The following is a 14,783-nucleotide window of genomic DNA, read 5'->3' on the forward strand; positions in this document are numbered from 1 at the left end:
GTCTTCACAGCAGTCAGGCTGGCAGGGAATACATTTTAAACAACTGTATAGAAAAAGAAAACATGAAATGCCCAGTACACTGACATTGATGAGTCAAAAAGAAGAAAGCCAAGGAAAGTGTGGGCCCCTTACTGAATGAGGGAGGCAACCTAGTGACAGAGGATGTGGAAAAAGCTAATGTACTCAATGCTTCTTTTGCCTCTGTCTTCACTAACAAGGTCAGCTCCCAGACTGCTGCGCTGGGCATCACAAAATGGGGAAGAGATGGCCAGCGGACTATTTAGAAAAGCTGGACGTGCACAAGTCCATGGGGCCGGACGAGTTGCATCCGAGAGTGCTGAAGGAATTGGCGGCTGTGATTGCAAAGCCATTGGCCATTATCTTTGAAAACCTGTGGCGAACCGGGGAAGTCCCGGATGACTGGAAAAAGGCTAATGTAGTGCCAATCTTTAAAAAAGGGAAGAAGGAGGATCCTGGGAACTACAGGCCAGTCAGCCTCACCTCAGTCCCTGGAAAAATCATGGAGCAGGTCCTCAAAGAATCAATCCTGAAGCACTTGAATGAGAGGAAAGTGATCAGGAACAGCCAGCATGGATTCACCAAGGGAAGGGCATGCCTGACTAATCTAATCGCCTTTTATGATGAGATTACTGGTTCTGTGGATGAAGGGAAAGCAGTGGATGTATTGTTTCTTGACTTTAGCAAAGCTTTTGACACGGTCTCCCACAGTATTCTTGTCAGCAAGTTAAGGAAGTATGGGCTGGATGAATGCACTATAAGGTGGGTAGAAAGCTGGCTAGATTGTCGGGCTCAACGGGTAGTGATCAATGGCTCCATGTCTAGTTGGCAGCCGGTATCAAGTGGAGTGCCCCAAGGGTCGGTCCTGGGGCCGGTTTTGTTCAATATCTTCATAAATGATCTGGAGGATGGTGTGGATTGCACTCTCAGCAAATTTGCAGATGATACTAAACTGGGAGGAGTGGTAGGTACGCTGGAGGGGAGGGATAGGATACAGAAGGACCTAGACAAATTGGAGGATTGGGCCAAAAGAAATCTGATGAGGTTCAATAAGAATAAGTGCAGGGTCCTGCACTTAGGACGGAAGAACCCAATGCACAGCTACAGACTAGGGACCAAATGGCTAGGCAGCAGTTCTGCGGAAAAGGACCTAGGGGTGACAGTGGACGAGAAGCTGGATATGAGTCAGCAGTGTGCCCTTGTTGCCAAGAAGGCCAATGGCATTTTGGGATGTATAAGTAGGGGCATAGCGAGCAGATCGAGGGACGTGATCGTTCCCCTCTATTCGACATTGGTGAGGCCTCATCTGGAGTACTGTGTCCAGTTTTGGGCCCCACACTACAGGAAGGATGTGGATAGATTGGAGAGAGTCCAGCGAAGGGCAACAAAAATGATTAGGGGTCTGGAACACATGACTTATGAGGAGAGGCAGAGGGAGCTGGGATTGTTTAGCCTGCAGAAGAGAAGAATGAGGGGGGATTTGATAGCTGCTTTCAACTACCTGAAAGGGGGTTCCAAAGAGGATGGCTCTAGACTGTTCTCAATGGTAGCAGATGACAGAATGAGGAGTAATGGTCTCAAGTTGCAGTGGGAGAGGTTTAGATTGGATATTAGGAAAAACTTTTTCACTAGGAGGGTGGTGAAACACTGGAATGCGTTACCTAGGGGGGTGGTAGAATCTCCTTCCTTAGAGGTTTTTAAGGTCAGGCTTGACAAAGCCCTGGCTGGGATGATTTAACTGGGAATTGGTCCTGCTTCAAGCAGGGGGTTGGACTAGATGACCTTCTGGGGTCCCTTCCAACCCTGATATTCTATGATTCTATGATTCTATGAAAAGGAAAGGCAGGAGGCAGATTTTAGTTTCAGGCTTGGAAGGGGTTACTATACACAATGCTGAGAACAAACTGGATTTTGGAAGTGGATGAACCATACTTCCAAAAAGTGCCCTGTTACAGCACCTCTGGAGCTAAGTGAAAACAGCAGCACGCTGAACTTCCTGTGAACAGTTTGGACAGAGGATAACTGCAGTTTCACGAGAACTTACCACTACTGTCCAGGAGCAGGCAGGAAAAACACCACGTGCAGCAAAAACAAGTCAAGGAAACCCGTGGAAAAAAATGAACTGTAGACTAACTAATTTGCTTTACTTTGTCCATGCATTCAGGGGAACATTCTTTGACTTGAACAAGCTTGTCCAGAGCAAAAGAAAGCTACAAATTCTCCATATCTCCCCTGACCCATGCCATTTTTACAAGGTTTTTTCTTTTCCTCTAAAGCAAAAATGTTACACTGTCCCGACAAGCCTCTAAAACAGCTGCTAGGTGAGAACAATACACTGCAGGGAGAAGATATGATGCATTTTACCCATAACAGACACCTATCAGAATTATTGTTAGTTTACGGGACTATTTGGAATTTCTCTACTAAAATGATTTTCCTGATCTAAAAAGGAGGGAGCTGGGGAGGGGCAGGGGCAGGCAAATGGGGCCAAGAAATGAGCATCTGATGTAGTGTTTTGCACAGGATCCCCATGACACTGCCCACATCAGCAAAAAAGCTGGCCTGCAGCTGTGCATCGCATACCAACGTGATGGGGAGCAGGACTTTCCTTGTGAAGCACAGTGGAATGAAAGAGAACAGCAGGTTTTCATTCTAAGAGGACTTCTAAAGAAAAATCTATTAGGGAGTCTAGGAAGCAAGAGAGATGTGGCATCCCCTCCTCCTTTCCTGTCCCTACCTCAATTCCACTCAGGTAGCATGAACATGAGAAGATATTACATTAAAAATAAATGACCAACAGCATATGGCTGGGGAACTGTCCAGGAAAATAAAATCCTCCTGTGACTGAATGTCCCTTTGATAGGAGACTTTTTCAGGGATAAACTCAATGGTTCCTTTAAATAATACCTGTTAAAGCAGATGTCTGGCTAATTAACAGAGGGGCACACACATGGCTCTGACTTTCATCATTTACTTGGTTCATTTCTGAACTGTCTGTTTTATATAATTTTTTTTAAAATAGACTTTTAATATTGAGACCAATGTGATGCTATGCCCAGGGCTCCTTTCATTAGGAGTAGCCCGTGTTGCTGTACTCTGAGCTCCGTTTAACAGAAAGTGCCAGGAATACAATGAAAAGAGAAAATATTCAAATGAATAATACCTGGCATTTCCATAGCACCTCTCATCCAAGGATCTCCGAGCACTTTGTAAACCCTCGGAGGGGAGCCATTTAATAGCTGTAAAGCCTGAGTCACCTGATGCTGTGCAGATGAAGTTCTGGTGCATTGGGAAAGTAAAATCCATCTCAACCCCTGGTTGGGGTCAGGGCTACAGCATGGCCATCCCATCGCTGCAATACAAGCCAAAGGCTTAAGTAGAAGCCACAGTCCTTCCACACCATTAGTACAATGCGTTCAGTTCCACTGGGCCATCCTATTGCTGCCCTTTGTGATCTTTTATATGAGGCCTGGGAAAAGAGCCCTTCCTCAGCATGCAGGGAGCACAAAGGTTATATATTCACTGTATACAAACAGAGACATTAGATAAAAACAAATACTCTTCCTGGAAGGTTGCAATGTAACAGTAACTTATTTTTTAGAATTCAGAATGGCAACCCACAAGAACCCAGAAACAGAAAGAGACAAAACAGGCTGTCTTCTAAAACAGAGAGACATACCTCGCCCCACCGTATTCTAGATTGGCTGGCTGCTGACTGACAGCTGCTAGGCCCTTACCACATGTTTTCCTGCAGAGCCCCCTACCCTGCAAGCAGGCCCAAGAAAAAACACTGAAATTGAAAATGCTGTTTAAAATTTTGACAGTTTTCCATAGTCTACGTAGGCACAGTTGGTGTACAAGCAGCTTCTTCCCCCTTCAGTCTCTGGGAGTATTTGGGGATGAAATCGTATGAGGGCCCATTAGTGATGTAAGCCTCACACAGAAAGCGCTAACATCTGTCTGCTGCAGGTAAGCAGCAGCATGGTCATCATCACAGAAGTGTCAACCGCCACCTGTGCAAGGCCACCCACGGAGCGAGGAACAAAGCTGGAACTGGAAAACAAGAGCCCTGATTCCCAGTCCCAGGCTCAAACCACTTGCCATGCTGTCTCCCCAGATGTGACCGCACAACCGATGCACTAGCTTAGCAGAAAGCAGCTTTATTTTATATAGTGTCTGTCATTCCATCGGTATCCCACAATGCAGTATGAGTTTATGTAAGCCAATTTCAAAATTATTTTCTCTTTCCCTGTGTTATTATTGGCCCCAGCAGCTACATCCCCTACTCACAGAGATGGGCGGGAAGAGACAGAGCATGGGCAGGGCCTTGACTCTATCCTTCCAGGACACTGGGAAGCCTTCACTGCAACAGATATAGACCTATCACGGTTTACTCCTTGCCTGGAGCAGCGAGGAGACCAAGAAGGCCGGGGCAGCACACCATGCTAGTTTTGCTAGGGGCTCGATCGTGACAACCATCATGATTGACAACTAGCTCAGTGCCAGAGTAGAGGAGCTGCAGAGGAAAGGGCTGGTCTGTGAACCAATTGTTTGCAAGGACAGTGCAGTGGCCAGAGATAGCTGAGGAAAGGGATGTGGGGGCGGAGGGAGAAAGAGAGAGAGAAGCCATGGGGTGGGCTGATGCATTTTCATAAAGCAAAGAGTAATTTTCACTTGATCTTGAAATTAACATGCAGTCAAAAGGAGCTGATGGCAATGGCAGTGTTAACAACAGCAGGGGTTGGTTCGCTACCCGGTGTGCTTCACCCAATAATCACAACGGGGTGGAGAAGCAGAAGAGTTTATTTGAAGCTTCAAAAAGGTACAGGGAGAATAGAATCTCAAATCCTGCACACAGAGCAGGAAGTTACACAGGCTTTTATACATCCTTTCTTCAGCATACTTATCCAATAGCAAGCTGCCCCAAGTATCCATATAGCCAGCCAATCCAGTTACCAGCCAGTTCCCTTGTTTTTTGTATCATTTGTTAAACTATACATAAAGCTGCTTTATTCAGCATTTTTCTTCTATATCTGCCCTGTTTGGCCTTGTTTAGTTTCAGGCAGTCTGACTCTGCAGCATATTGTTGCAGATCCTCAGCATAACTGCTGTGAGTGCCTCCAGGCGGGGGGCCAAGGACACTTGGGCCTAGTACGCAGAGCTGCTGCGAGTGCCTCCAGGCGGGGGGCCAAGGACACTTGGGCCTAGTACGCAGAGCTGCTGTGAGTGCCTCCAGGCGGGGGGCCAAGGATACTTGGGCCTAGTACGCAGAGCTGCTGCGAGTGCCTCCAGGCTGGGGGCGGGGGGCAAGGACACCTGGGCCTAGTGCGAGGGGGCTTCATCGACACTCGTGATCTTCCATCCCCTCGAGTTACCTAGTGGCCATGCCCCAGTGTCCCCAACAGCGGGAGAGGGCAGCTCTTCGTTGTACATGATTACATGCCAGAGAAGGTGGCAGTGCATTCTGCATACGCTGGAACTTAACTGGGGCAGGTGCCAAGGAACAGAGTAAACCCAACAGTGATTCCAGCAATGGCACCTACTCCAGTGAGCTGGTACAGACCAGATGATCAATTCCATTGGCAAGTGTGAATTGTACATTTATTGGTGTAAGTAAGGAAACAAGAACCTCTGCCCTCAAGTAGTTGTCATTTCATCCAGACCAAGGACAACAAACATGCATGGTAACCTTTGGAGGTCCTAAAGAGAAGGGGCGCCTGAAGGAAGAAGCAGACAGACACATAGCTTTGGAGACATGTGTATGAGTGGTTGACTTTTAACCCACAGTAGTAAGGGGGGAAAAACAGACTTGACTATAACAGGGTTAAAAAAAGAACGAGATAAATTCATGGAGGATAGGTGCATCATTGCATCATTGCTGGCAGCAGCGGCCGGGGGTCCCTGGGCCCTTTTAAATCACCTGGGGATGGCAGGCGGAGCTGAGAGACGCTCTGGGGGAGGCACGCAGGGGTGGCAGGCAGGGCTGGGGGAGAGACCCGGCTCTGAACATTGGTGTAACCACTAGGCAAACTAGGGGGCCGCCTAGGGCGCCAAGATTTGGGGGAGCCAAAAAGTGGTGCCCCCCAATTTTTTTTTATACTATTGCTTAAGGGCAGGTACCTGTCAGTCTCTAGCGCTTGGGCCGCACCGGGGCCAGCAGCCTCTTCACCTCCCCTGCTTCCCCGGGGGCCACTCCTCCTCTCAGGCTCCCCGGCCGCTGCTGCCGCGGCCGCCCAGGAGGACGTGGGCGGGGGGCGCCGCCGCGGAGGAGACGCAAGGGGCCGGTCTCGGCTGGGGCCACGCACCTGCCGGCTGAGAGCAGCAGCGGCCGGGGAGCCGGAGAGGAGGAGTGGTCCCCAAGCGAGCGGGGGAGACTCCGAGGTGAAGAGGCTGCTGGCCCTGGCGCGGCCCGAGCACTGGAGACTGACAGGTACCTGCCCCTGCCCCTGCCCCATCCTGGCACTGCCTTCCCCCCAGCCCAGTGAGTATTACCTGCCCCAGCAGCCTCAGTGCCCTGCCCCACACTGTCAGCCACCCCAAGCTCACTGTGACACTAGCACCCCTTGGCAAAGGGCCCCCTGATCTTCACAAACAGCTGTCACCAGAGACCTGACAAACTCACTGCACCCCACATTGCCTAGGGTAATGGACACGCCGGCTTGACTGGCATGTTTCCGTGTCCTTGGGGTGCATATGCAAACGTATGTGATAAGGACTTGAAAGTTCTTTGGAAGCAGGGATTTTATCCTGTTTAGCATTTTTCACCTATTCTTGAGTGCTGAGTATGCTTATAGAACTAGAGCCCTAATAACAGTAGAATATATCTAATTATGCAATACACAGCTTTCTCCTGTTGGCTAAAAAGCCTGATTTTGCCATTATTTGTAGCAATTGGGTAACAGTGCTTTTGTATTCATTTGCTGTTGGCAGCTGGGTCTGAGAAATATGAATGCTTATATTGCCCCCTTCCTGCTTTTCCCCTCTCCACAATAGCCTCACTTGAGGCTTGCATAACAGATTGCTTCTTTGAAACCGGCATTTATGTCTCTTTGTTTGCTTTTCTCCTGACTCAAAACTTCAATCACCCCACTGTACCAACATGTGGGCTTTCTCATTATTCTCTGCAAGGCTTCCTCGCAGAGCGGCCGCCAGCCTTGGGCTTTCTGCTGCCCTTGAGAAAGCAATTGCTGGTTATAAAGCAATGTCTGAATTACATCGTTTTATTCAATGCTTGGAGATCTTGTAACCCCTTCTTTCTGTCTTTTGCTTTCCATTGCACATGAAAGAGCTGCTTATAGCCCAGCATCTCCAAATCCTGTCTGTGCCTGCAGCAACCAGTGAGAATCCCCCAGTTGACATTTTCCACTTCCGGATGCTGCTGTCAGCAAAAATATTTACTGTTTTTGCTGTTCTTTTCTTCCATTTGGCTCCGTCCTTTTGCCAACAGCGGCTTGCTGCACAGAATTCTTTTTTTCTATGCCTGAAATTGCAAACTAAATTTCAGCAGGCAGAGGGCTGCAAGCAAACTGAGTGTGCAGTGCTGCAAAAATCTGTCAGATTTGCTTTTCCTTTTACTCTAGATAGAACCTTTTCACTCAGAAAACATCGAACAGGAGTCTGAATCAGACATGCCAAACCTGTGAGAAAAAAAACAGAAATTTGGCTTGTTTTTGGCTTAATTGGCTTCTGAGTTGCTTGTTGGCTAATTTTTGGCTTGTAGCTTGTTTGGCTTGTATCTTGCTGGTTCTTTTTTTTGACTGGCTCCCGGCAAGCAGAGGCAACGGGGGGAGAGAGTCAGGGGTGCACAGCGGGTCCACCACAGTCCCAGACTGCATGCCGCGGGGATCTAGTCACATAGAGTGTTGGGGTTCTTAGGGGTTGGTTTGTTTTGGCTTTGTTTTGAAAGGGGATTAGCTTGATTTTTGGCTTATTGTGAAAGTCAGGGTGCTTATTTACCGCATGAAAGTTGGCAACTGTGATCTGAATGTACCGGCTTTGCAGAAATGTTGTTATTTAAGTTTGCATTTTGATGCCTAACCTTTCTCTCATTGAAGGCAAAGGTTAAACACTCTTGGACTTCATTGTGCCCTTAAATTTTCAATATAAAAGTAGTTCCAAGGGAATAAATTGAAAGTACATTGAGGGGGATAATGTGGAGACATCTCTGCACTACTACATCTGGTAAACGTTATCAGGCAGAGGTCTCAGCAGCTTTGATTTAGGTCAGCCAGCATTAAAGGTAAATCGGGAGTGCTTGCTTTCTGTTCCAACAGAGAACAAACTAATCTGTCATAAACTTCAGGTCTCCACCTGCCCTACTCAGAGGTCATTATGCAAAGGAGGCAAAGTATTGGGGGGGGGGGATGTTGTGCTTAGCACAATTCTCATGGTTTGTTCTTCTGCCTCATGGATGGCAGCTGTAGGGCTCCGAGAGAGAGGGACCCACTTGTTCAAATATTTTGAATAATAAAGATGTTAGTTTAATAAATCTCTGGGAGGAGAGAAAGGAAGAAGAATTCCCCTGGTTCAGTGCTTCCCCTTTGAACCTTGCATATGTGTGGTTGAAGGTTAATGACCTCTGAGTGAGGGCAAGTGAAGATCTGGCTCCTACGATAGATTTCTTCTATTTTTTTTTTCCTCAGACTTGAAAGCAAACACCACTGATTCCTTCCCATCTGCTCCCCAAAGAAAGAATAATCTGATGTAAAGCCCTGAAAACTCTCTCTGATAACGTTTGCCAGGTGTTGCCCACGGTATTTGTCAACTCAGGCTGATCCTCCAGCCTCTTTACCCTCATCCCTAAGAGACTTTTGTATTTGAAAGCTATCAAAGCAACTGCCAAACAAATGATGAACCTTGACTTTGTTACCTTTTGATCCTCGTTCCTTAGGATCGTTCCCTTGGATATTTTAGCTTGTGTTGTTTAGAACTACAGCAGATTCCATTATTAGTACCCAGCCTGAGTTCCCAGCAATAGTTGCCATTATCCGACAGTTGCTAGCCCTGAAAGGCAGGTTTGCTGAACTGCATGCAGAGAAGGAAGCACTACGAACATGGCCTTCCCTGGCTGCAACTCTGCTTGTGAGCAGGGCAGCAGTGGGGAGGGGATGCCAGGGCTTTCCACAGGGAATGCCAGCAGTGGGGCCCATGGATCTGCATGGTATCTCTCCCTGCAGTCTCTGGGATTTGGGGTTTAGCATGTCCCAGAACTTCCTTCCCTAGGTGCAGCCCCCTCGCAGGGCACTGCCTGGAGTGTGCAGGGAGAGGTACTGGGTAGCCCTGGCATCTAGGCTGCAGCCCCCTTCCTGCGATTGCCCTGCCCCCGCCCAAGCCCACAGCCCTGTACCTCCTGAGCAGTCCCTGTCCGCAAGCAGGTTTGCAGGGCTGCATCCCCAGAAGGAAGCACTAGGATGGATTGAGCACCTGCTACAGGCAGGTTCACAGAGCTGCCACCAAGGAAGGGCCATCCCAGCACTTCCTTCTGGGACTGCAATTCCACAAACCTGCCTGCAGCTGGGACATTTCTTCCAATACAATGGTTGCTAATAAGCGGCATCCCAGTGCCAATATCCAAATCAGTCATTGAGATGAGATTGGTTCCCACCAAAATGTTGCAATTAACCAGAAGTGGTCATTATCTGGGTTGCTATTAAGCGCAATCTACCGGTACCATTAATCCAGTTGTCCATATCTTGCTATATTAGAGATATTTCCAGGTATTATCTTTGTTCTTTTTCATGCAGTCCTGAATAGGGTGTTGGGTTAAGTCAGTAATTCTATTTCTGGTGGACACGAAGGAGGTTCTTATTAAAGCACTGGACTGGGACTTGGGAGAACCAAATCCGGTCCTGGCTCTGCCACAGGCTTCCTGCATGACCGTCTGTCTCTGGTCCTCTGTCTGTAGTGCAGGGACAACATTTCCATAGCCTCAGAGACGGTAAAAGGAGGAACACATCAATGTTTGTGAGATGCTCAGGTACTATGATGCTGAGCCCAAATAAGCACCTAGAGAGATAAATGATTATCTCAGTGAAATTGTCCTGATAAATAGCTGCACAGGGAATCTAGCTGTTAGTTGTTATCTGAACCTGAAAAAAATCCCCAGAGAATATGGGAGACTCAATTACCTGATATTTTTTTATTTTTGAGCCAGATCCTAAAAAACACTTATGCATGTGCTAGTCCCATTGACTTCAGTGGGAGTACTCAAGGGCATAAAGTTGCTTACATATATAGGTGTTTGCATGATTGAGTCCTTAATGAATTATTCTTGCTTTCTCATGGTTTCAGTAATCAAATGATTTATATAAGTTAAGCAGTCTGCAAATAGATCAAGTATTTTGATCAGCCACTTAACATGTGGAAGTATGCTGTGGAAGTTTAAAATCAGAGATGTTTGTAACAGAATAGCATTTGCAAAAAGAAAAGGAGTACTTGTGGCACCTTAGAGACTAACCAATTTATTTGAGCATGAGCTTTCGTGAGCTACAGCTCACTTCATCGGATGCATACCGTGGAAACTGCAGCAGACTTTATATATACACAGAGAATATGAAACAATACCTCCTCCCACCCCACTGTCCTGCTGGTAATAGCTTATCTAAAGTGATCATCAGGTGGGCCATTTCCAGCACAAATCCAGGTTTTCTCACCCTCCACCCGCCCGCTTTGTGTGGAATGTTGGTGTAGAGGGCTTCCACATCCATAGTGGCCAGGATGGAGTTATCAGGAAGATCACCGATGGATTGAAGTTTCCTCAGGAAGTCAGTGGTGTCTCGAAGGTAGCTGGGAGTGCTGGTAGCGTAGGGCCTGAGGAGGGATTCTACATAGCCAGACAATCCTGCTGTCAGGGTGCCAATGCCTGAGATGATGGGGCGCCCAGGATTTCCAGGTTTATGGATCTTGGGTAGTAGATAGAATATCCCAGGTCGGGGTTCCAGAGGTGTGTCTGTGCGGAGAGTGGTCAGTTTGGATGAGCTATTACCAGCAGGAGAGTGAGTTTGTGTGTGTATGGGGGTGGGGGGGATGTGAGAGAACCTGGATTTGTGCAGGAAATAGCGAGACTTGATTATCATGCACATTGTGTAAAGAGTTGTCACTTTGGATGGGCTATCACCAGCAGGAGAGTGAATTTGTGTGTGGGGGTGGAGGGTGAGAAAACCTGGATTTGTGCTGGAAATGGCCCACCTGATGATCACTTTAGATAAGCTATTACCAGCAGGACAATGGGGTGGGAGGGGGTATCGTTTCATGGTCTCTGTGTGTATATAATATCTACTGCAGTTTCCATGGTATGCATCCGATGAAGTGAGCTGTAGCTCACGAAAGCTCATGCTCAAATAAATTGGTTAGTCTCTAAGGTGCCACAAGTACTCCTTTTCTTTTTGCGAATGCAGACTAACACGGCTGTTACTCTGAAACCTGTCAGAATAGCATTTGGTGCCAGCCAGTTACGTTATATTACCACCGCCACTACACTGTGGCTTGTTTTATACAAACTGGGGTTATAAAACATGGTTTTATATCACATGTGTAAACCAAGATTTTATTAAAATAAAAAAGATAATTAAGAACAATGCAGAAAAATCTAATATTGAACCAAATTCTTTTTCTAATCATTTACAATCCTGTAGCTCAGCAGTTTCCAGCATCTCATGTCATATCTTCCATTTCAGATTTATCAGTTATTTGGACACCAAAAAACACCCAGTTTGACTGTGCACTGTGTGAAAAAATACTTCCTTGTGTTTGTTTTAAACCTGGTGCCTATTCATTTCATTTGGTGACCCCAGCAGCTCCCATTGGCCTGGAGCAGCGAACCGCGGCCACTGGGAGCCACAATCGACCGAAGCTGCGGACGCGGCAGGTAAACAAACAGGCCTGGCCCGCCAGGGGCTTTCCTTGCACAAGCGGTGGAACAAGTTTGGGAACCACTGATCTAGTCGTTTTATTCAAACCCAGTTTAAGTAAACGAGTCCAGCAGGGAAGTCTGGGTAAGAAAGGTGATTAAACTACTGCCTTGATGCAGCCTGTCAATGACAAGCACTTTTTCAAAAGGAGAGATGGGGCTTCAGGTTGGTGCAAGTAGCCTGGCTTTTCCCCTCTCTCTATACAGCATACACCGAACTCCCTTCCCTGCAGAGGAGACTATCTGGCAATTGGCTATACCCATTCCATGTTCAGTTCCCTTAGGGAATGGTATTAGTGCTTCAAGGTGAAAAGGGGAGAGTGTGTCATGGGGGCAGTGACGGCAGCAGGGTGAGAAGGCGAGCCAGCTGAGCAGCGGGGGGGCGGGGAGGGGCTCATGGCAGGCGGGGAAAGGGTCTGGCAGGGGTGTGTGAAGAGGCCAGCAGCAGGTGGGTGAGCAGGGAAGGGGATCTTGGAGAGGGGGTGAAGAGGTGAGTGGCGAGTCAGTTGCGGGTGGCGGAGGGGCCTGGGGCAGAGCAGAGGTAGAGTGTGGGCGGAAGAGGCAGGACAAGGAGCTTGCTCTCCCCAGGGGAAGTTTCACCCACTGCCCATGTGTGCCAAATATGATTATTTCACCGTTACCTGGGCCTTCCTTCCTCAGCTTGTGTTTGTCACACCCCAGTGTATGTAGAGATCTCTACTCTACTTCTTGCCTCAAACAGCTTGCAGTCTAAACGAGAGCTGGGCAGGAAATGCTCTTCCCCAGCCCATGAAAATTTTCCTGTTCCACATCAGGGCAAAACTGAGATCTTTGGAACATTTTCACAACAACAGTGTGAGAGAATGGGCATGTCCCCACTCCAACTAGCCCATAGCCTGGTGACAGTGCACTCTCCAGGGAAGCAGGAGACTCAGGTTCAAGCCCTTGCTCTGAATCAGGCATATTGCAGGCAAGTGCCCTAACTACTGGGCTATTCTCGCTCTCTGAGTCAGACTACAAATTACATCCTGGACCTGACAAACCTTTCCTGTGGAAAGTTTGATCCAAACGAGCGTGTTCCCAGGAAAAGGTTTGGTTTTGCTGAATTGGCAATTTCTGACCAACAAAAATTTTGTTGGAAAATTCTTGACCAGCTCTAAACCTATGATAAGAGGCAATGACTTTTTAAAAACATTTTTATCTATTATGACATGGACTACACGCAGTCATCATATCAATGTAGCTATTTTGGATAGAGGTCTGATTTGATACCAATGTAGTTAAAGTGGTACAACCCCCTAGTGCAAGCAGAGTTATATCACTATGAAGTGGCTTATACCAGTCTAGTTTATTTTGATAAATTTCCAGGAATAAGCCATATCAGTGTAAGGCACCTTTCCTTATAACTGCATCCACTCTAAAAGTTGTATTAATTTATCTATAGTGGTTTCCAAATGGATATAATTAAAGCAGTACAAAAAGTGTGTGTAGACAAGCCATGTATGTGTGTAAAGGGAGTGCCTCACAGAGTGGCTCCAATCCTTGACTGGAGATTATTATTTGTATTGCAGTGTCATCAAGACAATGAACAGCAGCAGCAGCCTGGGAATCAGGTTTTGTGTTATTTTATCAATCTGATATGCAGGTTACTTTATTAGAATTCTTAAATGTGGCAAAGGTGTCTGTCACTTTAATGAATCTTTGCAGTCCCCATCTGTCTGATTTTAATTTGATCCACACCCCTTGGGCTCAAACCCCACGTTTCAAAATATATTTTTAACTCCTAATAAAATCTCTATAGCAGGGCCATGTTTAGCACTGCAGTTCAGGGGCTGTCTGCATTGAATTTATAAACCTTGGGGGTGTAGCTCAGATTAGGGACTCCTGAGTTGAAATCTGACACACTTGCTGTCAAGGCCAGAAGCGGATATTTTTTTAAGGATTTGAGGAGTATGAGGACAAGGATCTGATACTCATTTTTTGGGCTGAATATTTGAAATAATGTTCACGATGAGTGCTTGGGGTCAAAGCTAAAGTGGAACAGTGTGCTAATATTTTCAGTTCCATTCCAACACCATGCACTCCATTCTCCTTCCCTATGCCAAGCATCTCCCTGCCTCCCCCAGCCACCAGCCTCCCCTTAAACAAGCATGCTTGGTAGCTGAAAGCTTTACAGCTTGCTCAGAATAGGAATCATCCCTAAACCGTCACCAGCTTTGGAGCTGAGGACACACACAGTTATTTACATGGGTAGAACAATAAGGTTCCAAGATACCGCTCTGCAAAGCGGGGAACTGTCTGAAATGGTTAGGAGGAAAGCCATGATCTAATCAACATGCACGTGTGGACTAGAAAACCTCACCATCAGGTCCCTCTACCACATCAAATCATTTGTATTGGAACAGGAACTATCTATTCCTTTTAAATCTTTGACTACTTTTTTTTAAAGTTACCTTCCCCCTGCTGGTCCATAGAGTTGAAGAGGGGAAAAGAGAAGCTCCTTACCCAGTTCAGCTGGCTGTGAGCCACCGTTTCCTCTAGCTGAAGGGTGGGAGGTACAATATGAAAATAAAGTCTGCCTCTTCCTCTCAACTGACTGGCAAGAACAGCCTAAGCAGGGCATAAAAGAACAAGGAACTTGGGTTGGCTCTCATCCGTCCTGCTAATTGGCAGAAGTGGATCTTCAAAGGAGAAGCGGAGCTGCCAGACCCTGCATCCATCAACTGATTGGTGAGAGCAAAGTTTCAAAAGATTTCCCCTGAGCAGCACGATGGAATGGAGCCAGCAACTCCGCAGCATCTTTGAAGTCTTGTTCAGGCCGATGCTGAGGAGAGAATGGAGGCAGTGCTTTCGAGAAGTCATAATTTTAAAACTCTCA

The 14,783-nt window shown here is 47.1% G+C and overlaps 1 protein-coding gene across 1 annotated transcript in view; it reads right to left on the reverse strand.

Annotated features, from left to right (window-relative positions):
- ECRG4 (ECRG4 augurin precursor) overlaps positions 1 to 14,491 on the reverse strand; it is a 65,701-nt gene extending 51,210 nt beyond the window's left edge. Inside the window, exon 1 of the mRNA XM_073351158.2 lies at positions 14,411 to 14,491. The gene's annotated coding sequence lies outside the window, so the exon portion shown is untranslated. The remainder of the gene's footprint in view (positions 1 to 14,410) is intronic.
- Between the last annotated feature and the right edge of the window lie 292 nt (positions 14,492 to 14,783).

The sequence above is a fragment of the Lepidochelys kempii genome, chromosome 1 (assembly GCF_965140285.1).
Source record: "Lepidochelys kempii isolate rLepKem1 chromosome 1, rLepKem1.hap1, whole genome shotgun sequence".
Lineage (NCBI taxonomy): Eukaryota > Metazoa > Chordata > Testudines > Cheloniidae > Lepidochelys > Lepidochelys kempii.